The sequence below is a fragment of the Oncorhynchus clarkii genome, chromosome 26 (assembly GCF_045791955.1).
Source record: "Oncorhynchus clarkii lewisi isolate Uvic-CL-2024 chromosome 26, UVic_Ocla_1.0, whole genome shotgun sequence".
Taxonomy (NCBI): domain Eukaryota; kingdom Metazoa; phylum Chordata; class Actinopteri; order Salmoniformes; family Salmonidae; genus Oncorhynchus; species Oncorhynchus clarkii.
In genome coordinates, this window is record NC_092172.1 from 18381198 (window position 1) to 18405178 (window position 23981).

The 23981-nt window shown below is 41.0% G+C and overlaps 18 non-coding genes across 18 annotated transcripts; all 18 read left to right on the top strand.

Annotated features, from left to right (window-relative positions):
- The first annotated feature begins 172 nt into the window (after positions 1-172).
- On the top strand, positions 173-245 carry trnar-acg (transfer RNA arginine (anticodon ACG)). The gene has a single exon. It is a non-coding gene; the product is annotated as a tRNA-Arg (tRNA).
- A 732-nt stretch (positions 246-977) lies between these two features.
- On the top strand, positions 978-1050 carry trnar-acg (transfer RNA arginine (anticodon ACG)). The gene has a single exon. It is a non-coding gene; the product is annotated as a tRNA-Arg (tRNA).
- Positions 1051-3036: 1986 nt separating this feature from the next.
- Positions 3037-3109, top strand: trnar-acg (transfer RNA arginine (anticodon ACG)). Its single transcript has one exon. It is a non-coding gene; the product is annotated as a tRNA-Arg (tRNA).
- Positions 3110-5096: 1987 nt separating this feature from the next.
- On the top strand, positions 5097-5169 carry trnar-acg (transfer RNA arginine (anticodon ACG)). Its single transcript has one exon. It is a non-coding gene; the product is annotated as a tRNA-Arg (tRNA).
- Positions 5170-5778: 609 nt separating this feature from the next.
- trnar-acg (transfer RNA arginine (anticodon ACG)) lies at positions 5779-5851 on the top strand. Its single transcript has one exon. It is a non-coding gene; the product is annotated as a tRNA-Arg (tRNA).
- Positions 5852-6447: 596 nt separating this feature from the next.
- trnar-acg (transfer RNA arginine (anticodon ACG)) lies at positions 6448-6520 on the top strand. The gene has a single exon. It is a non-coding gene; the product is annotated as a tRNA-Arg (tRNA).
- Positions 6521-8488: 1968 nt separating this feature from the next.
- On the top strand, positions 8489-8561 carry trnar-acg (transfer RNA arginine (anticodon ACG)). The gene has a single exon. It is a non-coding gene; the product is annotated as a tRNA-Arg (tRNA).
- A 1276-nt stretch (positions 8562-9837) lies between these two features.
- On the top strand, positions 9838-9910 carry trnar-acg (transfer RNA arginine (anticodon ACG)). Its single transcript has one exon. It is a non-coding gene; the product is annotated as a tRNA-Arg (tRNA).
- Positions 9911-11188: 1278 nt separating this feature from the next.
- Positions 11189-11261, top strand: trnar-acg (transfer RNA arginine (anticodon ACG)). Its single transcript has one exon. It is a non-coding gene; the product is annotated as a tRNA-Arg (tRNA).
- Positions 11262-11897: 636 nt separating this feature from the next.
- trnar-acg (transfer RNA arginine (anticodon ACG)) lies at positions 11898-11970 on the top strand. The gene has a single exon. It is a non-coding gene; the product is annotated as a tRNA-Arg (tRNA).
- Positions 11971-13248: 1278 nt separating this feature from the next.
- trnar-acg (transfer RNA arginine (anticodon ACG)) lies at positions 13249-13321 on the top strand. Its single transcript has one exon. It is a non-coding gene; the product is annotated as a tRNA-Arg (tRNA).
- A 636-nt stretch (positions 13322-13957) lies between these two features.
- Positions 13958-14030, top strand: trnar-acg (transfer RNA arginine (anticodon ACG)). Its single transcript has one exon. It is a non-coding gene; the product is annotated as a tRNA-Arg (tRNA).
- Positions 14031-14666: 636 nt separating this feature from the next.
- On the top strand, positions 14667-14739 carry trnar-acg (transfer RNA arginine (anticodon ACG)). Its single transcript has one exon. It is a non-coding gene; the product is annotated as a tRNA-Arg (tRNA).
- A 1305-nt stretch (positions 14740-16044) lies between these two features.
- trnar-acg (transfer RNA arginine (anticodon ACG)) lies at positions 16045-16117 on the top strand. Its single transcript has one exon. It is a non-coding gene; the product is annotated as a tRNA-Arg (tRNA).
- A 2650-nt stretch (positions 16118-18767) lies between these two features.
- trnar-acg (transfer RNA arginine (anticodon ACG)) lies at positions 18768-18840 on the top strand. The gene has a single exon. It is a non-coding gene; the product is annotated as a tRNA-Arg (tRNA).
- A 1987-nt stretch (positions 18841-20827) lies between these two features.
- Positions 20828-20900, top strand: trnar-acg (transfer RNA arginine (anticodon ACG)). The gene has a single exon. It is a non-coding gene; the product is annotated as a tRNA-Arg (tRNA).
- Positions 20901-22245: 1345 nt separating this feature from the next.
- trnar-acg (transfer RNA arginine (anticodon ACG)) lies at positions 22246-22318 on the top strand. Its single transcript has one exon. It is a non-coding gene; the product is annotated as a tRNA-Arg (tRNA).
- Positions 22319-23596: 1278 nt separating this feature from the next.
- On the top strand, positions 23597-23669 carry trnar-acg (transfer RNA arginine (anticodon ACG)). The gene has a single exon. It is a non-coding gene; the product is annotated as a tRNA-Arg (tRNA).
- The last annotated feature ends 312 nt before the right edge of the window (positions 23670-23981 follow it).

Here is a 23981-nt window from a genome sequence, read left to right on the forward strand (position 1 = left end):
ATTTCATCCAGTGCCAAACACCCTAACCGGGCGCCTGGCCCAGATGATTTGAATCCCCTCAATGTCCGCAAATCTGATGCGCCTAATAACCATAATAACCAATCATATTACCGTCCGCTACCAAGTATCCAGAATTGACCAATTAGAGCAGAGTTAAGGTGAATTTAGCATCGGGCTTGTGGCGCAATGGATAACGCGTCTGACTACGGATCAGAAGATTCTAGGTTCGACTCCTGGCAAGCTCGTGCATTTAGTCTATGTCCGAGTGAGATTTGGAAATGAGCGGTGTCTTTTCAATTTGTTGCCTACATGCGCCATTAATGTATACCCCATAAACCCATCAAAAAAAGAAACTTCCCTTTTTCAGGACCTTGTCTTTCAAAGATAATTCGTAAAAATACAAATAACTTCACAGATCTTAATTTTAATGGGATTAAACACTGTTTCCCATGCGTGTTCAATGTTCCAGAAACATTCAACATAACTTTCCATGAAATATATGTTGGAATTTTCTAAGTCGTTTTCATTGGGAAGGCCGATAACGCGTTTTCAACAAATAAAACAATCACTTTTGCAGGTGAAAACACTGAATCCTACTCATTACTCGACATACATAATTACTTCACTTTTGTTTTAAGCCGACTTTCGCCGTGGGCTTTGAACGGTGCTCACGCCCGGGAAGCAGAAACACTCAGCACAAATTGAAAAGACACTGCTCATTTCCAAATCTCACTCGGACATAGACTAAATGCACGGTGCAGGAGTCGAACCACTGATCCGTAGTCAGACGCGTTATCCATTGCGCCACAAGCCCGATGCAGTTCGATTCCAAATTTCACCCAGTGCCAAACACCCTAACCGGGCGCCTGGCCCAGATGATTTGAATTCCCTCAATGTCCGCAAATCTGATGCGCCTAATACGCTACCAAGTATCAAGAATTGACCAATTAGAGCAAAGTTAGGGTGAATTTAGCATCGGGCTTGTGGCGCAATGGATAACGCGTCTGACTACGGATCAGAAGATTCTAGGTTCGACTCCTGGCAAGCTCGTGCATTTAGTCTATGTCCGAGTGAGATTTGGAAATGAGCGGTGTCTTTTCAATTTGTGCTGAGTGTCTTTGCCTACATGCGCCATTAATGTATACCCCATAAACCCATCAAAAAAAGAAACTTCCCTTTTTCAGGACCTTGTCTTTCAAAGATAATTCGTAAAAATACAAATAACTTCACAGATCTTCATTTTAATGGGATTAAACACTGTTTCCCATGCGTGTTCAATGTTCCAGAAACATTCAACATAACTTTTCCATGAAATATATGTTTGAATTTTCTAAGTCGTTTTCATTGGGAAGGCCGATAACGCGTTTTCAACAAATAAAACAATCACTTTTGCAGGTGAAAACACTGAATCCTACTCATTACTCGACATACATAATTACTTCACTTTTGTTTTAAGCCGACTTTCGCCGTGGGCTTTGAACGGTGCTCACGCCCGGGAAGCAGTTCGATTCCAAATTTCACCCAGTGCCAAACACCCTAACCGGGCGCCTGGCCCAGATGATTTGAATCCCCTCAATGTCCGCAAATCTGATGCGCCTAATAACCATAATAACCAATCATATTACCGTCCGCTACCAAGTATCCAGAATTGACCAATTAGAGCAGAGTTAGGGTGAATTTAGCATCGGGCTTGTGGAGCAATGGATAACGCGTCTGACTACGGATCAGAAGATTCTAGGTTCTACTCCTGGCAAACTCATGCATTTAGTCTATGTCTGAGTGAGATTTGGAAATGAGCTGTGTCTTTTCAATTTGTGCTGAGTGTCTTTGCCTACATGCGCCATTAATGTATACCCCATAAACCCATCAAAAAAAGAAACTTCCCTTTTTCAGGACCTTGTCTTTCAAAGATAATTCGTAAAAATACAAATAACTTCACAGATCTTCATTTTAATGGGATTAAACACTGTTTCCCATGCGTGTTCAATGTTCCAGAAACATTCAACATAACTTTTCCATGAAATATATGTTTGAATTTTCTAAGTCGTTTTCATTGGGAAGGCCGATAACGCGTTTTCAACAAATAAAACAATCACTTTTGCAGGTGAAAACACTGAATCCTACTCATTACTCGACATACATAATTACTTCACTTTTGTTTTAAGCCGACTTTCGCCGTGGGCTTTGAACGGTGCTCACGCCCGGGAAGCAGTTCGATTCCAAATTTCACCCAGTGCCAAACACCCTAACCGGGCGCCTGGCCCAGATGATTTGAATCCCCTCAATGTCCGCAAATCTGATGCGCCTAATAACCATAATAACCAATCATATTACCGTCCGCTACCAAGTATCCAGAATTGACCAATTAGAGCAGAGTTAGGGTGAATTTAGCATCGGGCTTGTGGAGCAATGGATAACGCGTCTGACTACGGATCAGAAGATTCTAGGTTCTACTCCTGGCAAACTCATGCATTTAGTCTATGTCTGAGTGAGATTTGGAAATGAGCTGTGTCTTTTCAATTTGTGCTGAGTGTCTTTGCCTACATGCGCCATTAATGTATACCCCATAAACCCATCAAAAAAAGAAACTTCCCTTTTTCAGGACCTTGTCTTTCAAAGATAATTCGTAAAAATACAAATAACTTCACAGATCTTCATTTTAATGGGATTAAACACTGTTTCCCATGCGTGTTCAATGTTCCAGAAACATTCAACATAACTTTTCCATGAAATATATGTTTGAATTTTCTAAGTCGTTTTCATTGGGAAGGCCGATAACGCGTTTTCAACAAATAAAACAATCATTTTGCAGGTGAAAACACTGAATCCTACTCATTACTCGACATTGGGCTTTGAACGGTGCTCACGCCCGGGAAGAAGTTTGATTCCAAATTTCACCCAGTGCCAAACACCCTAACTGGGCGCCTGGCCCAGATGATTTGAATCCCCTCAATGTCCGCAAATCTGATGCGCCTAATACGCTACCAAGTATCAAGAATTGACCAATTAGAGCAAAGTTAGGGTGAATTTAGCATCGGGCTTGTGGCGCAATGGATAACGCATCTGACTACGGATCAGAAGATTCTAGGTTCGACTCCTGGCAAGCTCGTGCATTTAGTCTATGTCCGAGTGAGATTTGGAAATGAGCGGTGTCTTTTCAATTTGTGCTGAGTGTCTTTGCCTACATGCGCCATTAATGTATACCCCATAAACCCATCAAAAAAAGAAACTTCCCTTTTTCAGGACCTTGTCTTTCAAAGATAATTCGTAAAAATACAAATAACTTCACAGATCTTCATTTTAATGGGATTAAACACTGTTTCCCATGCGTGTTCAATGTTCCAGAAACATTCAACATAACTTTTCCATGAAATATATGTTTGAATTTTCTAAGTCGTTTTCATTGGGAAGGCCGATAACGCGTTTTCAACAAATAAAACAATCACTTTTGCAGGTGAAAACACTGAATCCTACTCATTACTCGACATACATAATTACTTCACTTTTGTTTTAAGCCGACTTTCGCCGTGGGCTTTGAACGGTGCTCACGCCCGGGAAGCAGTTCGATTCCAAATTTCACCCAGTGCCAAACACCCTAACCGGGCGCCTGGCCCAGATGATTTGAATCCCCTCAATGTCCGCAAATCTGATGCGCCTAATAACCATAATAACCAATCATATTACCGTCCGCTACCAAGTATCCAGAATTGACCAATTAGAGCAGAGTTAGGGTGAATTTAGCATCGGGCTTGTGGAGCAATGGATAACGCGTCTGACTACGGATCAGAAGATTCTAGGTTCTACTCCTGGCAAACTCATGCATTTAGTCTATGTCTGAGTGAGATTTGGAAATGAGCTGTGTCTTTTCAATTTGTGCTGAGTGTCTTTGCCTACATGCGCCATTAATGTATACCCCATAAACCCATCAAAAAAAGAAACTTCCCTTTTTCAGGACCTTGTCTTTCAAAGATAATTCGTAAAAATACAAATAACTTCACAGATCTTCATTTTAATGGGATTAAACACTGTTTCCCATGCGTGTTCAATGTTCCAGAAACATTCAACATAACTTTTCCATGAAATATATGTTTGAATTTTCTAAGTCGTTTTCATTGGGAAGGCCGATAACGCGTTTTCAACAAATAAAACAATCACTTTTGCAGGTGAAAACACTGAATCCTACTCATTACTCGACATACATAATTACTTCACTTTTGTTTTAAGCCGACTTTCGCCGTGGGCTTTGAACGGTGCTCACGCCCGGGAAGCAGTTCGATTCCAAATTTCACCCAGTGCCAAACACCCTAACCGGGCGCCTGGCCCAGATGATTTGAATCCCCTCAATGTCCGCAAATCTGATGCGCCTAATAACCATAATAACCAATCATATTACCGTCCGCTACCAAGTATCCAGAATTGACCAATTAGAGCAGAGTTAGGGTGAATTTAGCATCGGGCTTGTGGAGCAATGGATAACGCGTCTGACTACGGATCAGAAGATTCTAGGTTCTACTCCTGGCAAACTCATGCATTTAGTCTATGTCTGAGTGAGATTTGGAAATGAGCTGTGTCTTTTCAATTTGTGCTGAGTGTCTTTGCCTACATGCGCCATTAATGTATACCCCATAAACCCATCAAAAAAAGAAACTTCCCTTTTTCAGGACCTTGTCTTTCAAAGATAATTCGTAAAAATACAAATAACTTCACAGATCTTCATTTTAATGGGATTAAACACTGTTTCCCATGCGTGTTCAATGTTCCAGAAACATTCAACATAACTTTTCCATGAAATATATGTTTGAATTTTCTAAGTCGTTTTCATTGGGAAGGCCGATAACGCGTTTTCAACAAATAAAACAATCACTTTTGCAGGTGAAAACACTGAATCCTACTCATTACTCGACATTGGGCTTTGAACGGTGCTCACGCCCGGGAAGAAGTTTGATTCCAAATTTCACCCAGTGCCAAACACCCTAACTGGGCGCCTGGCCCAGATGATTTGAATCCCCTCAATGTCCGCAAATCTGATGCGCCTAATACGCTACCAAGTATCAAGAATTGACCAATTAGAGCAAAGTTAGGGTGAATTTAGCATCGGGCTTGTGGCGCAATGGATAACGCGTCTGACTACGGATCAGAAGATTCTAGGTTCGACTCCTGGCAAGCTCGTGCATTTAGTCTATGTCCGAGTGAGATTTGGAAATGAGCGGTGTCTTTTCAATTTGTGCTGAGTGTTTTTGCCTACATGCGCCAATAATGTATACCCCATAAACCCATCAAAAAAAGAAACTTCCCTTTTTCAGGACCTTGTCTTTCAAATATAATTCGTAAAAATACAAATAACTTCACAGATCTTCATTTTAATGGGATTAAACACTGTTTCCCATGCGTGTTCAATGTTCCAGAAACATTCAACATAACTTTTCCATGAAATATATGTTTGAATTTTCTAAGTCGTTTTCATTGGGAAGGCCGATAACGCGTTTTCAACAAATAAAACAATCACTTTTGCAGGTGAAAACACTGAATCCTACTCATTACTCGACATACATAATTACTTCACTTTTGTTTTAAGCCGACTTTCGCCGTGGGCTTTGAACGGTGCTCACGCCCGGGAAGCAGTTCGATTCCAAATTTCACCCAGTGCCAAACACCCTAACCGGGCGCCTGGCCCAGATGATTTGAATCCCCTCAATGTCCGCAAATCTGATGCGCCTAATACGCTACCAAGTATCAAGAATTGACCAATTAGAGCAAAGTTAGGGTGAATTTAGCATCGGGCTTGTGGCGCAATGGATAACGCGTCTGACTACGGATCAGAAGATTCTAGGTTCGACTCCTGGCAAGCTCGTGCATTTAGTCTATGTCCGAGTGAGATTTGGAAATGAGCGGTGTCTTTTCAATTTGTGCTGAGTGTCTTTGCCTACATGCGCCATTAATGTATACCCCATAAACCCATCAAAAAAAGAAACTTCCCTTTTTCAGGACCTTGTCTTTCAAATATAATTCGTAAAAATACAAATAACTTCACAGATCTTCATTTTAATGGGATTAAACACTGTTTCCCATGCGTGTTCAATGTTCCAGAAACATTCAACATAACTTTTCCATGAAATATATGTTTGAATTTTCTAAGTCGTTTTCATTGGGAAGGCCGATAACGCGTTTTCAACAAATAAAACAATCACTTTTGCAGGTGAAAACACTGAATCCTACTCATTACTCGACATTGGGCTTTGAACGGTGCTCACGCCCGGGAAGAAGTTCGATTCCAAATTTCACCCAGTGCCAAACACCCTAACCGGGCGCCTGGCCCAGATGATTTGAATCCCCTCAATGTCCGCAAATCTGATGCGCCTAATAACCATAATAACCAATCATATTACCGTCCGCTACCAAGTATCCAGAATTGACCAATTAGAGCAGAGTTAGGGTGAATTTAGCATCGGGCTTGTGGCGCAATGGATAACGCGTCTGACTACGGATCAGAAGATTCTAGGTTCGACTCCTGGCAAGCTCGTGCATTTAGTCTGAGTGAGATTTGGAAATGAGCTGTGTCTTTTCAATTTGTGCTGAGTGTCTTTGCCTACATGCGCCATTAATGTATACCCCATAAACCCATCAAAAAAAGAAACTTCCCTTTTTCAGGACCTTGTCTTTCAAAGATAATTCGTAAAAATACAAATAACTTCACAGATCTTCATTTTAATGGGATTAAACACTGTTTCCCATGCGTGTTCAATGTTCCAGAAACATTCAACATAACTTTTCCATGAAATATATGTTTGAATTTTCTAAGTCGTTTTCATTGGGAAGGCCGATAACGCGTTTTCAACAAATAAAACAATCACTTTTGCAGGTGAAAACACTGAATCCTACTCATTACTCGACATACATAATTACTTCACTTTTGTTTTAAGCCGACTTTCGCAGTGGGCTTTGAACGGTGCTCACGCCCGGGAAGCAGTTCGATTCCAAATTTCACCCAGTGCCAAACACCCTAACCGGGCGCCTGGCCCAGATGATTTGAATCCCCTCAATGTCCGCAGATCTGATGCGCCTAATAACCATAATAACCAATCATATTACCGTCCGCTACCAAGTATCCAGAATTGACCAATTAGAGCAGAGTTAGGGTGAACTTATCATTGGGCTTGTGGCGCAATGGATAAAGCGTCTGACTACGGATCAGAAGATTCTAGGTTCGACTCCTGGCAAGCTCGTGCATTTAGTCTATGTCCGAGTGAGATTTGGAAATGAGCGGTGTCTTTTCAATTTGTTGCCTACATGCGCCATTAATGTATACCCCATAAACCCATCAAAAAAAGAAACTTCCCTTTTTCAGGACCTTGTCTTTCAAATATAATTCGTAAAAATACAAATAACTTCACAGATCTTCATTTTAATGGGATTAAACACTGTTTCCCATGCGTGTTCAATGTTCCAGAAACATTCAACATAACTTTTCCATGAAATATATGTTTGAATTTTCTAAGTCGTTTTCATTGGGAAGGCCGATAACGCGTTTTCAACAAATAAAACAATCACTTTTGCAGGTGAAAACACTGAATCCTACTCATTACTCGACATACATAATTACTTCACTTTTGTTTTAAGCCGACTTTCGCCGTGGGCTTTGAACGGTGCTCACGCCCGGGAAGCAGTTCGATTCCAAATTTCACCCAGTGCCAAACACCCTAACCGGGCGCCTGGCCCAGATGATTTGAATCCCCTCAATGTCCGCAAATCTGATGCGCCTAATAACCATAATAACCAATCATATTACCGTCCGCTACCAAGTATCCAGAATTGACCAATTAGAGCAGAGTTAGGGTGAATTTAGCATCGGGCTTGTGGAGCAATGGATAACGCGTCTGACTACGGATCAGAAGATTCTAGGTTCTACTCCTGGCAAACTCATGCATTTAGTCTATGTCTGAGTGAGATTTGGAAATGAGCTGTGTCTTTTCAATTTGTGCTGAGTGTCTTTGCCTACATGCGCCATTAATGTATACCCCATAAACCCATCAAAAAAAGAAACTTCCCTTTTTCAGGACCTTGTCTTTCAAAGATAATTCGTAAAAATACAAATAACTTCACAGATCTTAATTTTAATGGGATTAAACACTGTTTCCCATGCGTGTTCAATGTTCCAGAAACATTCAACATAACTTTCCATGAAATATATGTTGGAATTTTCTAAGTCGTTTTCATTGGGAAGGCCGATAACGCGTTTTCAACAAATAAAACAATCACTTTTGCAGGTGAAAACACTGAATCCTACTCATTACTCGACATTGGGCTTTGAACGGTGCTCACGCCCGGGAAGAAGTTTGATTCCAAATTTCACCCAGTGCCAAACACCCTAACCGGGCGCCTGGCCCAGATGATTTGAATCCCCTCAATGTCTGCAAATCTGATGCGCCTAATACGCTACCAAGTATCAAGAATTGACCAATTAGAGCAAAGTTAGGGTGAATTTAGCATCGGGCTTGTGGCGCAATGGATAACGCGTCTGACTACGGATCAGAAGATTCTAGGTTCGACTCCTGGCAAGCTCGTGCATTTAGTCTATGTCCGAGTGAGATTTGGAAATGAGCAGTGTCTTTTCAATTTGTGCTGAGTGTTTTTGCCTACATGCGCCATTAATGTATACCCCATAAACCCATCAAAAAAGAAACTTCCCTTTTTCAGGACCTTGTCTTTCAAATATAATTCGTAAAAATACAAATAACTTCACAGATCTTCATTTTAATGGGATTAAACACTGTTTCCCATGCGTGTTCAATGTTCCAGAAACATTCAACATAACTTTTCCATGAAATATATGTTTGAATTTTCTAAGTCGTTTTCATTGGGAAGGCCGATAACGCGTTTTCAACAAATAAAACAATCACTTTTGCAGGTGAAAACACTGAATCCTACTCATTACTCGACATACATAATTACTTCACTTTTGTTTTAAGCCGACTTTCGCCGTGGGCTTTGAACGGTGCTCACGCCCGGGAAGCAGTTCGATTCCAAATTTCACCCAGTGCCAAACACCCTAACCGGGCGCCTGGCCCAGATGATTTGAATCCCCTCAATGTCCGCAAATCTGATGCGCCTAATAACCATAATAACCAATCATATTACCGTCCGCTACCAAGTATCCAGAATTGACCAATTAGAGCAGAGTTAGGGTGAATTTAGCATCGGGCTTGTGGAGCAATGGATAACGCGTCTGACTACGGATCAGAAGATTCTAGGTTCTACTCCTGGCAAACTCATGCATTTAGTCTATGTCTGAGTGAGATTTGGAAATGAGCTGTGTCTTTTCAATTTGTGCTGAGTGTCTTTGCCTACATGCGCCATTAATGTATACCCCATAAACCCATCAAAAAAAGAAACTTCCCTTTTTCAGGACCTTGTCTTTCAAAGATAATTCGTAAAAATACAAATAACTTCACAGATCTTAATTTTAATGGGATTAAACACTGTTTCCCATGCGTGTTCAATGTTCCAGAAACATTCAACATAACTTTCCATGAAATATATGTTGGAATTTTCTAAGTCGTTTTCATTGGGAAGGCCGATAACGCGTTTTCAACAAATAAAACAATCACTTTTGCAGGTGAAAACACTGAATCCTACTCATTACTCGACATTGGGCTTTGAACGGTGCTCACGCCCGGGAAGAAGTTTGATTCCAAATTTCACCCAGTGCCAAACACACTAACCGGGCGCCTGGCCCAGATGATTTGAATCCCCTCAATGTCTGCAAATCTGATGCGCCTAATACGCTACCAAGTATCAAGAATTGACCAATTAGAGCAAAGTTAGGGTGAATTTAGCATCGGGCTTGTGGCGCAATGGATAACGCGTCTGACTACGGATCAGAAGATTCTAGGTTCGACTCCTGGCAAGCTCGTGCATTTAGTCTATGTCCGAGTGAGATTTGGAAATGAGCAGTGTCTTTTCAATTTGTGCTGAGTGTTTTTGCCTACATGCGCCATTAATGTATACCCCATAAACCCATCAAAAAAAGAAACTTCCCTTTTTCAGGACCTTGTCTTTCAAATATAATTCGTAAAAATACAAATAACTTCACAGATCTTCATTTTAATGGGATTAAACACTGTTTCCCATGCGTGTTCAATGTTCCAGAAACATTCAACATAACTTTTCCATGAAATATATGTTTGAATTTTCTAAGTCGTTTTCATTGGGAAGGCCGATAACGCGTTTTCAACAAATAAAACAATCACTTTTGCAGGTGAAAACACTGAATCCTACTCATTACTCGACATACATAATTACTTCACTTTTGTTTTAAGCCGACTTTCGCCGTGGGCTTTGAACGGTGCTCACGCCCGGGAAGCAGTTCGATTCCAAATTTCACCCAGTGCCAAACACCCTAACCGGGCGCCTGGCCCAGATGATTTGAATCCCCTCAATGTCCGCAAATCTGATGCGCCTAATAACCATAATAACCAATCATATTACCGTCCGCTACCAAGTATCCAGAATTGACCAATTAGAGCAGAGTTAGGGTGAATTTAGCATCGGGCTTGTGGAGCAATGGATAACGCGTCTGACTACGGATCAGAAGATTCTAGGTTCTACTCCTGGCAAACTCATGCATTTAGTCTATGTCTGAGTGAGATTTGGAAATGAGCTGTGTCTTTTCAATTTGTGCTGAGTGTCTTTGCCTACATGCGCCATTAATGTATACCCCATAAACCCATCAAAAAAAGAAACTTCCCTTTTTCAGGACCTTGTCTTTCAAAGATAATTCGTAAAAATACAAATAACTTCACAGATCTTCATTTTAATGGGATTAAACACTGTTTCCCATGCGTGTTCAATGTTCCAGAAACATTCAACATAACTTTTCCATGAAATATATGTTTGAATTTTCTAAGTCGTTTTCATTGGGAAGGCCGATAACGCGTTTTCAACAAATAAAACAATCACTTTTGCAGGTGAAAACACTGAATCCTACTCATTACTCGACATTGGGCTTTGAACGGTGCTCACGCCCGGGAAGAAGTTTGATTCCAAATTTCACCCAGTGCCAAACACCCTAACCGGGCGCCTGGCCCAGATGATTTGAATCCCCTCAATGTCCGCAAATCTGATGCGCCTAATACGCTACCAAGTATCAAGAATTGACCAATTAGAGCAAAGTTAGGGTGAATTTAGCATCGGGCTTGTGGCGCAATGGATAACGCGTCTGACTACGGATCAGAAGATTCTAGGTTCGACTCCTGGCAAGCTCGTGCATTTAGTCTATGTCCGAGTGAGATTTGGAAATGAGCGGTGTCTTTTCAATTTGTGCTGAGTGTCTTTGCCTACATGCGCCATTAATGTATACCCCATAAACCCATCAAAAAAAGAAACTTCCCTTTTTCAGGACCTTGTCTTTCAAATATAATTCGTAAAAATACAAATAACTTCACAGATCTTCATTTTAATGGGATTAAACACTGTTTCCCATGCGTGTTCAATGTTCCAGAAACATTCAACATAACTTTTCCATGAAATATATGTTTGAATTTTCTAAGTCGTTTTCATTGGGAAGGCCGATAACGCGTTTTCAACAAATAAAACAATCACTTTTGCAGGTGAAAACACTGAATCCTACTCATTACTCGACATACATAATTACTTCACTTTTGTTTTAAGCCGACTTTCGCCGTGGGCTTTGAACGGTGCTCACGCCCGGGAAGCAGTTCGATTCCAAATTTCACCCAGTGCCAAACACCCTAACCGGGCGCCTGGCCCAGATGATTTGAATCCCCTCAATGTCCGCAAATCTGATGCGCCTAATAACCATAATAACCAATCATATTACCGTCCGCTACCAAGTATCAAGAATTGACCAATTAGAGCAGAGTTAGGGTGAATTTAGTATCGGGCTTGTGGCGCAATGGATAACGCGTCTGACTACGGATCAGAAGATTCTAGGTTCGACTCCTGGCAAGCTCGTGCATTTAGTCTATGTCTGAGTGAGATTTGGAAATGAGCGGTGTCTTTTCAATTTGTGCTGAGTGTCTTTGCCTACATGCGCCATTAATGTATACCCCATAAACCCATCAAAAAAAGAAACTTCCCTTTTTCAGGACCTTGTCTTTCAAAGATAATTCGTAAAAATACAAATAACTTCACAGATCTTCATTTTAATGGGATTAAACACTGTTTCCCATGCGTGTTCAATGTTCCAGAAACATTCAACATAACTTTTCCATGAAATATATGTTTGAATTTTCTAAGTCGTTTTCATTGGGAAGGCCGATAACGCGTTTTCAACAAATAAAACAATCACTTTTGCAGGTGAAAACACTGAATCCTACTCATTACTCGACATACATAATTACTTCACTTTTGTTTTAAGCCGACTTTCGCCGTGGGCTTTGAACGGTGCTCACGCCCGGGAAGCAGTTCGATTCCAAATTTCACCCAGTGCCAAACACCCTAACCGGGCGCCTGGCCCAGATGATTTGAATCCCCTCAATGTCCGCAAATCTGATGCGCCTAATAACCATAATAACCAATCATATTACCGTCCGCTACCAAGTATCCAGAATTGACCAATTAGAGCAGAGTTAGGGTGAATTTAGCATCGGGCTTGTGGAGCAATGGATAACGCGTCTGACTACGGATCAGAAGATTCTAGGTTCTACTCCTGGCAAACTCGTGCATTTAGTCTATGTCTGAGTGAGATTTGGAAATGAGCTGTGTCTTTTCAATTTGTGCTGAGTGTCTTTGCCTACATGCGCCATTAATGTATACCCCATAAACCCATCAAAAAAAGAAACTTCCCTTTTTCAGGACCTTGTCTTTCAAAGATAATTCGTAAAAATACAAATAACTTCACAGATCTTCATTTTAATGGGATTAAACACTGTTTCCCATGCGTGTTCAATGTTCCAGAAACATTCAACATAACTTTTCCATGAAATATATGTTTGAATTTTCTAAGTCGTTTTCATTGGGAAGGCCGATAACGCGTTTTCAACAAATAAAACAATCACTTTTGCAGGTGAAAACACTGAATCCTACTCATTACTCGACATTGGGCTTTGAACGGTGCTCACGCCCGGGAAGAAGTTTGATTCCAAATTTCACCCAGTGCCAAACACCCTAACCGGGCGCCTGGCCCAGATGATTTGAATCCCCTCAATGTCCGCAAATCTGATGCGCCTAATACGCTACCAAGTATCAAGAATTGACCAATTAGAGCAAAGTTAGGGTGAATTTAGCATCGGGCTTGTGGCGCAATGGATAACGCGTCTGACTACGGATCAGAAGATTCTAGGTTCGACTCCTGGCAAGCTCGTGCATTTAGTCTATGTCCGAGTGAGATTTGGAAATGAGCGGTGTCTTTTCAATTTGTGCTGAGTGTCTTTGCCTACATGCGCCATTAATGTATACCCCATAAACCCATCAAAAAAAGAAACTTCCCTTTTTCAGGACCTTGTCTTTCAAATATAATTCGTAAAAATACAAATAACTTCACAGATCTTCATTTTAATGGGATTAAACACTGTTTCCCATGCGTGTTCAATGTTCCAGAAACATTCAACATAACTTTTCCATGAAATATATGTTTGAATTTTCTAAGTCGTTTTCATTGGGAAGGCCGATAACGCGTTTTCAACAAATAAAACAATCACTTTTGCAGGTGAAAACACTGAATCCTACTCATTACTCGACATACATAATTACTTCACTTTTGTTTTAAGCCGACTTTCGCCGTGGGCTTTGAACGGTGCTCACGCCCGGGAAGCAGTTCGATTCCAAATTTCACCCAGTGCCAAACACCCTAACCGGGCGCCTGGCCCAGATGATTTGAATCCCCTCAATGTCCGCAAATCTGATGCGCCTAATAACCATAATAACCAATCATATTACCGTCCGCTACCAAGTATCAAGAATTGACCAATTAGAGCAGAGTTAGGGTGAATTTAGTATCGGGCTTGTGGCGCAATGGATAACGCGTCTGACTACGGATCAGAAGATTCTAGGTTCGACTCCTGGCAAGCTCGTGCATTTAGTCTATGTCTGAGTGAGATTTGGAAATGAGCGGTGTCTTTTCAATTTGTGCTGAGTGTCTTTGCCTACATGCGCCATTAATGTATACCCCATAAACCCATCAAAAAAAGAAACTTCCCTTTTTCAGGACCTTGTCTTTCAAAGATAATTCGTAAAAATACAAATAACTTCACAGATCTTCATTTTAATGGGATTAAACACTGTTTCCCATGCGTGTTCAATGTTCCAGAAACATTCAACATAACTTTTCCATGAAATATATGTTTGAATTTTCTAAGTCGTTTTCATTGGGAAGGCCGATAACGCGTTTTCAACAAATAAAACAATCACTTTTGCAGGTGAAAACACTGAATCCTACTCATTACTCGACATACATAATTACTTCACTTTTGTTTTAAGCCGACTTTCGCCGTGGGCTTTGAACGGTGCTCACGCCCGGGAAGCAGTTCGATTCCAAATTTCACCCAGTGCCAAACACCCTAACCGGGCGCCTGGCCCAGATGATTTGAATCCCCTCAATGTCCGCAAATCTGATGCGCCTAATAACCATAATAACCAATCATATTACCGTCCGCTACCAAGTATCAAGAATTGACCAATTAGAGCAGAGTTAGGGTGAATTTAGTATCGGGCTTGTGGCGCAATGGATAACGCGTCTGACTACGGATCAGAAGATTCTAGGTTCGACTCCTGGCAAGCTCGTGCATTTAGTCTATGTCTGAGTGAGATTTGGAAATGAGCGGTGTCTTTTCAATTTGTGCTGAGTGTCTTTGCCTACATGCGCCATTAATGTATACCCCATAAACCCATCAAAAAAAGAAACTTCCCTTTTTCAGGACCTTGTCTTTCAAAGATAATTCGTAAAAATACAAATAACTTCACAGATCTTCATTTTAATGGGATTAAACACTGTTTCCCATGCGTGTTCAATGTTCCAGAAACATTCAACATAACTTTTCCATGAAATATATGTTTGAATTTTCTAAGTCGTTTTCATTGGGAAGGCCGATAACGCGTTTTCAACAAATAAAACAATCACTTTTGCAGGTGAAAACACTGAATCCTACTCATTACTCAACATACATAATTACGTCACTTTTGTTTTGAGCCGACTTTCGCCGTGGCCTTTGAACGGTGCACACGCCCGGGAAGCAGTTCGATTCCAAATTTCACCCAGTGCCAAACACCCTAACCGGGCGCCTGGCCCAGATGATTTGAATCCCCTCAATGTCCGCAAATCTGATGCGCCTAATAACCATAATAACCAATCATATTACCGTCCGCTACCAAGTATCCAGAATTGACCAATTAGAGCAGAGTTAGGGTGAATTTAGCATCGGGCTTGTGGAGCAATGGATAACGCGTCTGACTACGGATCAGAAGATTCTAGGTTTTACTCCTGGCAAACTCCTGCATTTAGTCTATGTCTGAGTGAGATTTGGAAATGAGCGGTGTCTTTTCAATTTGTGCTGAGTGTCTTTGCCTACATGCGCCATTAATGTATACCCCATAAACCCATCAAAAAAAGAAACTTCCCTTTTTCAGGACCTTGTCTTTCAAAGATAATTCGTAAAAATACAAATAACTTCACAGATCTTCATTTTAATGGGATTAAACACTGTTTCCCATGCGTGTTCAATGTTCCAGAAACATTCAACATAACTTTTCCATGAAATATATGTTGGAATTTTCTAAGTCGTTTTCATTGGGAAGGCCGATAACGCGTTTTCAACAAATAAAACAATCACTTTTGCAGGTGAAAACACTGAATCCTACTCATTACTCGACATTGGGCTTTGAACGGTGCTCACGCCCGGGAAGAAGTTCGATTCCAAATTTCACCCAGTGCCAAACACCCTAACCGGGCGCCTGGCCCAGATGATTTGAATCCCCTCAATGTCCGCAAATCTGATGCGCCTAATAACCATAATAACCAATCATATTACCGTCCGCTACCAAGTATCCAGAATTGACCAATTAGAGCAGAGTTAGGGTGAATTTAGCATCGGGCTTGTGGCGCAATGGATAACGCGTCTGACTACGGATCAGAAGATTCTAGGTTCGACTCCTGGCAAGCTCGTGCATTTAGTCTATGTCCGAGTGAGATTTGGAAATGAGCGGTGTCTTTTCAATTTGTGCTGAGTGTCTTTGCCTACATGCGCCATTAATGTATACCCCATAAACCCATCAAAAAAAGAAACTTCCCTTTTTCAGGACCTTGTCTTTCAAAGATAATTCGTAAAAATACAAATAACTTCACAGATCTTCATTTTAATGGGATTAAACACTGTTTCCCATGCGTGTTCAATGTTCCAGAAACATTCAACATAACTTTTCCATGAAATATATGTTTGAATTTTCTAAGTCGTTTTCATTGGGAAGGCCGATAACGCGTTTTCAACAAATAAAACAATCACTTTTGCAGGTGAAAACACTGAATCCTACTCATTACTCGACATACATAATTACTTCACTTTTGTTTTAAGCCGACTTTCGCCGTGGGCTTTGAACGGTGCTCACGCCCGGGAAGCAGTTCGATTCCAAATTTCACCCAGTGCCAAACACCCTAACCGGGCGCCTGGCCCAGATGATTTGAATCCCCTCAATGTCCGCAAATCTGATGCGCCTAATAACCATAATAACCAATCATATTACCGTCCGCTACCAAGTATCCAGAATTGACCAATTAGAGCAGAGTTAGGGTGAATTTAGCATCGGGCTTGTGGAGCAATGGATAACGCGTCTGACTACGGATCAGAAGATTCTAGGTTCTACTCCTGGCAAACTCGTGCATTTAGTCTATGTCTGAGTGAGATTTGGAAATGAGCGGTGTCTTTTCAATTTGTGCTGAGTGTCTTTGCCTACATGCGCCATTAATGTATACCCCATAAACCCATCAAAAAAAGAAACTTCCCTTTTTCAGGACCTTGTCTTTCAAACATAATTCGTAAAAATACAAATAACTTCACAGATCTTCATTTTAATGGGATTAAACACTGTTTCCCATGCGTGTTCAATGTTCCAGAAACATTCAACATAACTTTTCCATGAAATATATGTTTGAATTTTCTAAGTCGTTTTCATTGGGAAGGCCGATAACGCGTTTTCAACAAATAAAACAATCACTTTTGCAGGTGAAAACACTGAATCCTACTCATTACTCGACAATGGGCTTTGAACGGTGCTCACGCCCGGGAAGAAGTTCGATTCCAAATTTCACCCAGTGCCAAACACCCTAACCGGGAACCTGGCCCAGATGATTTGAATCCCCTCAATGTCCGCAAATCTGATGCGCCTAATACGCTACCAAGTATCAAGAATTGACCAATTAGAGCAGAGTTAAGGTGGATTTAGCATCGGGCTTGTGGAGCAATGGATAACGTGTCTGACTACGGATCAGAAGATTCTAGGTTCGACTAGTGGCAAGCTCGTGCATTTAGTCTATGTCTGAGTGAGATTTGGAAATGAGCGGTGTCTTTTCAATTTGTGCTGAGTGTCTTTGCCTACATGCGCCATTAATGTATACCCCATAAACCCATCAAAAAAAGAAACTTCCCTTTTTCAGGACCTTGTCTTTCAAATATAATTCGTAAAAATACAAATAACTTCACAGATCTTCATTTTAATGGGATTAAACACTGTTTCCCATGCATGTTCAATGTTCCAGAAACATTCAACATAACTTTTCCATGAAATATATGTTGGAATTTTCTAAGTCGTTTTCATTGGGAAGGCCGATAACGCGTTTTCAACAAATAAAACAATCACTTTTGCAGGTGAAAACACTGAATCCTACTCATTACTCGACATACATAATTACTTCACTTTTGTTTTAAGCCGACTTTCGCCGTGGGCTTTGAACGGTGCTCACGCCCGGCAAGCAGTTCCATTCCAAATTTCACCCAGTGCCAAACACCCTAACCGGGCGCCTGGCCCAGATGATTTGAATCCCCTCAATGTCCGCAAATCTGATGCGCCTAATAACCATAATAACCAATCATATTACCGTCCGCTACCAAGTATCCAGAATTGACCAATTAGAGCAGAGTTAGTGTGAATTTAGCATCGGGCTTGTGGAGCAATGGATAACGCGTCTGACTACGGATCAGAAGATTCTAGGTTCTACTCCTGGCAAACTCATGCATTTAGTCTGAGTGAGATTTGGAAATGAGCTGTGTCTTTTCAATTTGTGCTGAGTGTCTTTGCCTACATGCGCCATTAATGTATACCCCATAAACCCATCAAAAAAAGAAACTTCTCTTTTTCAGGACCTTGTCTTTCAAAGATAATTCGTAAAAATACAAATAACTTCACAGATCTTCATTTTAATGGGATTAAACACTGTTTCCCATGCGTGTTCAATGTTCCAGAAACATTCAACATAACTTTTCCATGAAATATATGTTTGAATTTTCTAAGTCGTTTTCATTGGGAAGGCCGATAACGCGTTTTCAACAAATAAAACAATCACTTTTGCAGGTGAAAACACTGAATCCTACTCATTACTCGACATTGGGCTTTGAACGGTGCTCACGCCCGGGAAGAAGTTCGATTCCAAATTTCACCCAGTGCCAAACACCCTAACCGGGCGCCTGGCCCAGATGATTTGAATCCCCTCAATGTCCGCAAATCTGATGCGCCTAATAACCATAATAACCAATCATATTACCGTCCGCTACCAAGTATCAAGAATTGACCAATTAGAGCAGAGTTAGGGTGAATTTAGCATTGGGTTTGTGGCGCAATGGATAACGCGTCTGACTACGGATCAGAAGATTCTAGGTTCGACTCCTGGCAAGCTCGTGCATTTAGTCTATGTCTGAGTGAGATTTGGAAATGAGCGGTGTCTTTTCAATTTGTGCTGAGTGTCTTTGCCTACATGCGCCATTAATGTATACCCCATAAACCCATCAAAAAAAGAAACTTCCCTTTTTCAGGACCTTGTCTTTCAAAGATAATTCGTAAAAATACAAATAACTTCACAGATCTTCATTTTAATGGGATTAAACACTGTTTCCCATGCGTGTTCAATGTTCCAGAAACATTCAACATAACTTTTCCATTAAATACATGTTTGAATTTTCTAAGTCGTTTTCATTGGGAAGGCCGATAACGCGTTTTCAACAAATAAAACAATCACTTTTGCAGGTGAAAACACTGAATCCTACTCATTACTCGACATACATAATTACTTCACTTTTGTTTTAAGCCGACTTTCGCCGTGGGCTTTGAACGGTGCTCACGCCCGGGAAGCAGTTCGATTCCAAATTTCACCCAGTGCCAAACACCCTAACCGGGCGCCTGGCCCAGATGATTTGAATCCCCTCAATGTCCGCAAATCTGATGCGCCTAATAACCATAATAACCAATCATATTACCGTCCGCTACCAAGTATCCAGAATTGACCAATTAGAGCAGAGTTAGGGTGAATTTAGCATCGGGCTTGTGGCGCAATGGATAACGCGTCTGACTACGGATCAGAAGATTCTAGGTTCTACTCCTGGCAAACTCGTGCATTTAGTCTATGTCTGAGTGAGATTTGGAAATGAGCGGTGTCTTTTCAATTTGTGCTGAGTGTCTTTGCCTACATGCGCCATTAATGTATACCCCATAAACCCATCAAAAAAAGAAACTTCCCTTTTTCAGGACCTTGTCTTTCAAACATAATTCGTAAAAATACAAATAACTTCACAGATCTTCATTTTAATGGGATTAAACACTGTTTCCCATGCGTGTTCAATGTTCCAGAAACATTCAACATAACTTTTCCATGAAATATATGTTTGAATTTTCTAAGTCGTTTTCATTGGGAAGGCCGATAACGCGTTTTCAACAAATAAAACAATCACTTTTGCAGGTGAAAACACTGAATCCTACTCATTACTCGACATACATAATTACTTCACTTTTGTTTTAAGCCGACTTTCGCCGTGGGCTTTGAACGGTGCTCACGCCCGGGAAGCAGTTCGATTCCAAATTTCACCCAGTGCCAAACACCCTAACCGGGCGCCTGGCCCAGATGATTTGAATCCCCTCAATGTCCGCAAATCTGATGCGCCTAATAACCATAATAACCAATCATATTACCGTCCGCTACCAAGTATCCAGAATTGACCAATTAGAGCAGAGTTAGGGTGAATTTAGCATCGGGCTTGTGGAGCAATGGATAACGCGTCTGACTACGGATCAGAAGATTCTAGGTTCTACTCCTGGCAAACTCGTGCATTTAGTCTATGTCTGAGTGAGATTTGGAAATGAGCGGTGTCTTTTCAATTTGTGCTGAGTGTCTTTGCCTACATGCGCCATTAATGTATACCCCATAAACCCATCAAAAAAAGAAACTTCCCTTTTTCAGGACCTTGTCTTTCAAAGATAATTCGTAAAAATACAAATAACTTCACAGATCTTCATTTTAATGGGATTAAACACTGTTTCCCATGCGTGTTCAATGTTCCAGAAACATTCAACATAACTTTTCCATGAAATATATGTTGGAATTTTCTAAGTCGTTTTCATTGGGAAGGCCGATAACGCGTTTTCAACAAATAAAACAATCACTTTTGCAGGTGAAAACACTGAATCCTACTCATTACTCGACATTGGGCTTTGAACGGTGCTCACGCCCGGGAAGAAGTTCGATTCCAAATTTCACCCAGTGCCAAACACCCTAACCGGGCGCCTGGCCCAGATGATTTGAATCCCCTCAATGTCCGCAAATCTGATGCGCCTAATACGCTACCAAGTATCAAGAATTGACCAATTAGAGCAGAGTTAGGGTGAATTTAGCATCGGGCTTGTGGCGCAATGGATAACGCGTCTGACTACGGATCAGAAGATTCTAGGTTCGACTCCTGGCAAGCTCGTGCATTTAGTCTATGTCTGAGTGAGATTTGGAAATGAGCGGTGTCTTTTCAATTTGTGCTGAGTGTCTTTGCCTACATGCGCCATTAATGTATACCCCATAAACCCATCAAAAAAAGAAACTTCCCTTTTTCAGGACCTTGTCTTTCAAATATAATTCGTAAAAATACAAATAACTTCACAGATCTTCATTTTAATGGGATTAAACACTGTTTCCCATGCGTGTTCAATGTTCCAGAAACATTCAACATAACTTTTCCATGAAATATATGTTTGAATTTTCTAAGTCGTTTTCATTGGGAAGGCCGATAACGCGTTTTCAACAAATAAAACAATCACTTTTGCAGGTGAAAACACTGAATCCTACTCATTACTCGACATACATAATTACTTCACTTTTGTTTTAAGCCGACTTTCGCCGTGGGCTTTGAACGGTGCTCACGCCCGGGAAGCAGTTCGATTCCAAATTTCACCCAGTGCCAAACACCCTAACCGGGCGCCTGGCCCAGATGATTTGAATCCCCTCAATGTCCGCAAATCTGATGCGCCTAATAACCATAATAACCAATCATATTACCGTCCGCTACCAAGTATCCAGAATTGACCAATTAGAGCAGAGTTAGGGTGAATTTAGCATCGGGCTTGTGGAGCAATGGATAACGCGTCTGACTACGGATCAGAAGATTCTAGGTTCTACTCCTGGCAAACTCGTGCATTTAGTCTATGTCTGAGTGAGATTTGGAAATGAGCTGTGTCTTTTCAATTTGTGCTGAGTGTCTTTGCCTACATGCGCCATTAATGTATACCCCATAAACCCATCAAAAAAAGAAACTTCCCTTTTTCAGGACCTTGTCTTTCAAAGATAATTCGTAAAAATACAAATAACTTCACAGATCTTCATTTTAATGGGATTAAACACTGTTTCCCATGCGTGTTCAATGTTCCAGAAACATTCAACATAACTTTTCCATTAAATACATGTTTGAATTTTCTAAGTCGTTTTCATTGGGAAGGCCGATAACGCGTTTTCAACAAATAAAACAATCACTTTTGCAGGTGAAAACACTGAATCCTACTCATTACTCGACATACATAATTACTTCACTTTTGTTTTAAGCCGACTTTCGCCGTGGGCTTTGAACGGTGCTCACGCCCGGGAAGCAGTTCGATTCAAAATTTCACCCAGTGCCAAACACCCTAACCGGGCGCCTGGCCCAGATGATTTGAATCCCCTCAATGTCCGCAAATCTGATGCGCCTAATAACCATAATAACCAATCATATTACCGTCCGCTACCAAGTATCAAGAATTGACCAATTAGAGCAGAGTTAGGGTGAATTTAGTATCGGGCTTGTGGCGCAATGGATAACGCGTCTGACTACGGATCAGAAGATTCTAGGTTCGACTCCTGGCAAGCTCGTGCATTTAGTCTATGTCTGAGTGAGATTTGGAAATGAGCAGTGTCTTTTCAATTTGTGCTGAGTGTCTTTGCCTACATGCGCCATTAATGTATACCCCATAAACCCATCAAAAAAAGAAACTTCCCTTTTTCAGGACCTTGTCTTTCAAACATAATTCGTAAAAATACAAATAACTTCACAGATCTTCATTTTAATGGGATTAAACACTGTTTCCCATGCGTGTTCAATGTTCCAGAAACATTCAACATAACTTTTCCATGAAATATATGTTTGAATTTTCTAAGTCGTTTTCATTGGGAAGGCCGATAACGCGTTTTCAACAAATAAAACAATCACTTTTGCAGGTGAAAACACTGAATCCTACTCATTACTCGACATACATAATTACGTCACTTTTGTTTTGAGCCGACTTTCGCCGTGGCCTTTGAACGGTGCACACGCCCGGGAAGCAGTTCGATTCCAAATTTCACCCAGTGCCAAACACCCTAACCGGGCGCCTGGCCCAGATGATTTGAATCCCCTCAATGTCCGCAAATCTGATGCGCCTAATAACCATAATAACCAATCATATTACCGTCCGCTACCAAGTATCCAGAATTGACCAATTAGAGCAGAGTTAGGGTGAATTTAGCATCGGGCTTGTGGAGCAATGGATAACGCGTCTGACTACGGATCAGAAGATTCTAGGTTCTACTCCTGGCAAACTCGTGCATTTAGTCTATGTCTGAGTGAGATTTGGAAATGAGCGGTGTCTTTTCAATTTGTGCTGAGTGTCTTTGCCTACATGCGCCATTAATGTATACCCCATAAACCCATCAAAAAAAGAATCTTCCCTTTTTCAGGACCTTGTCTTTCAAAGATAATTCGTAAAAATACAAATAACTTCACAGATCTTCATTTTAATGGGATTAAACACTGTTTCCCATGCGTGTTCAATGTTCCAGAAACATTCAACATAACTTTTCCATGAAATATATGTTGGAATTTTCTAAGTCGTTTTCATTGGGAAGGCCGATAACGCGTTTTCAACAAATAAAACAATCACTTTTGCAGGTGAAAACACTGAATCCTACTCATTACTCGACATTGGGCTTTGAACGGTGCTCACGCCCGGGAAGAAGTTCGATTCCAAATTTCACCCAGTGCCAAACACCCTAACCGGGAACCTGGCCCAGATGATTTGAATCCCCTCAATGTCCGCAAATCTGATGCGCCTATTACGCTACCAAGTATCAAGAATTGACCAATTAGAGCAGAGTTAGGGTGAATTTAGCATCGGGCTTGTGGCGCAATGGATAACGTGTCTGACTACGGATCAGAAGATTCTAGGTTCGACTCCTGGCAAGCTCGTGCATTTAGTCTATGTCTGAGTGAGATTTGGAAATGAGCGGTGTCTTTTCAATTTGTGCTGAGTGTCTTTGCCTACATGCGCCATTAATGTATACCCCATAAACCCATCAAAAAAAGAAACTTCCCTTTTTCAGGACCTTGTCTTTCAAATATAATTCGTAAAAATACAAATAACTTCACAGATCTTCATTTTAATGGGATTAAACACTGTTTCCCATGCGTGTTCAATGTTCCAGAAACATTCAACATAACTTTTCCATGAAATATATGTTTGAATTTTCTAAGTCGTTTTCATTGGGAAGGCCGATAACG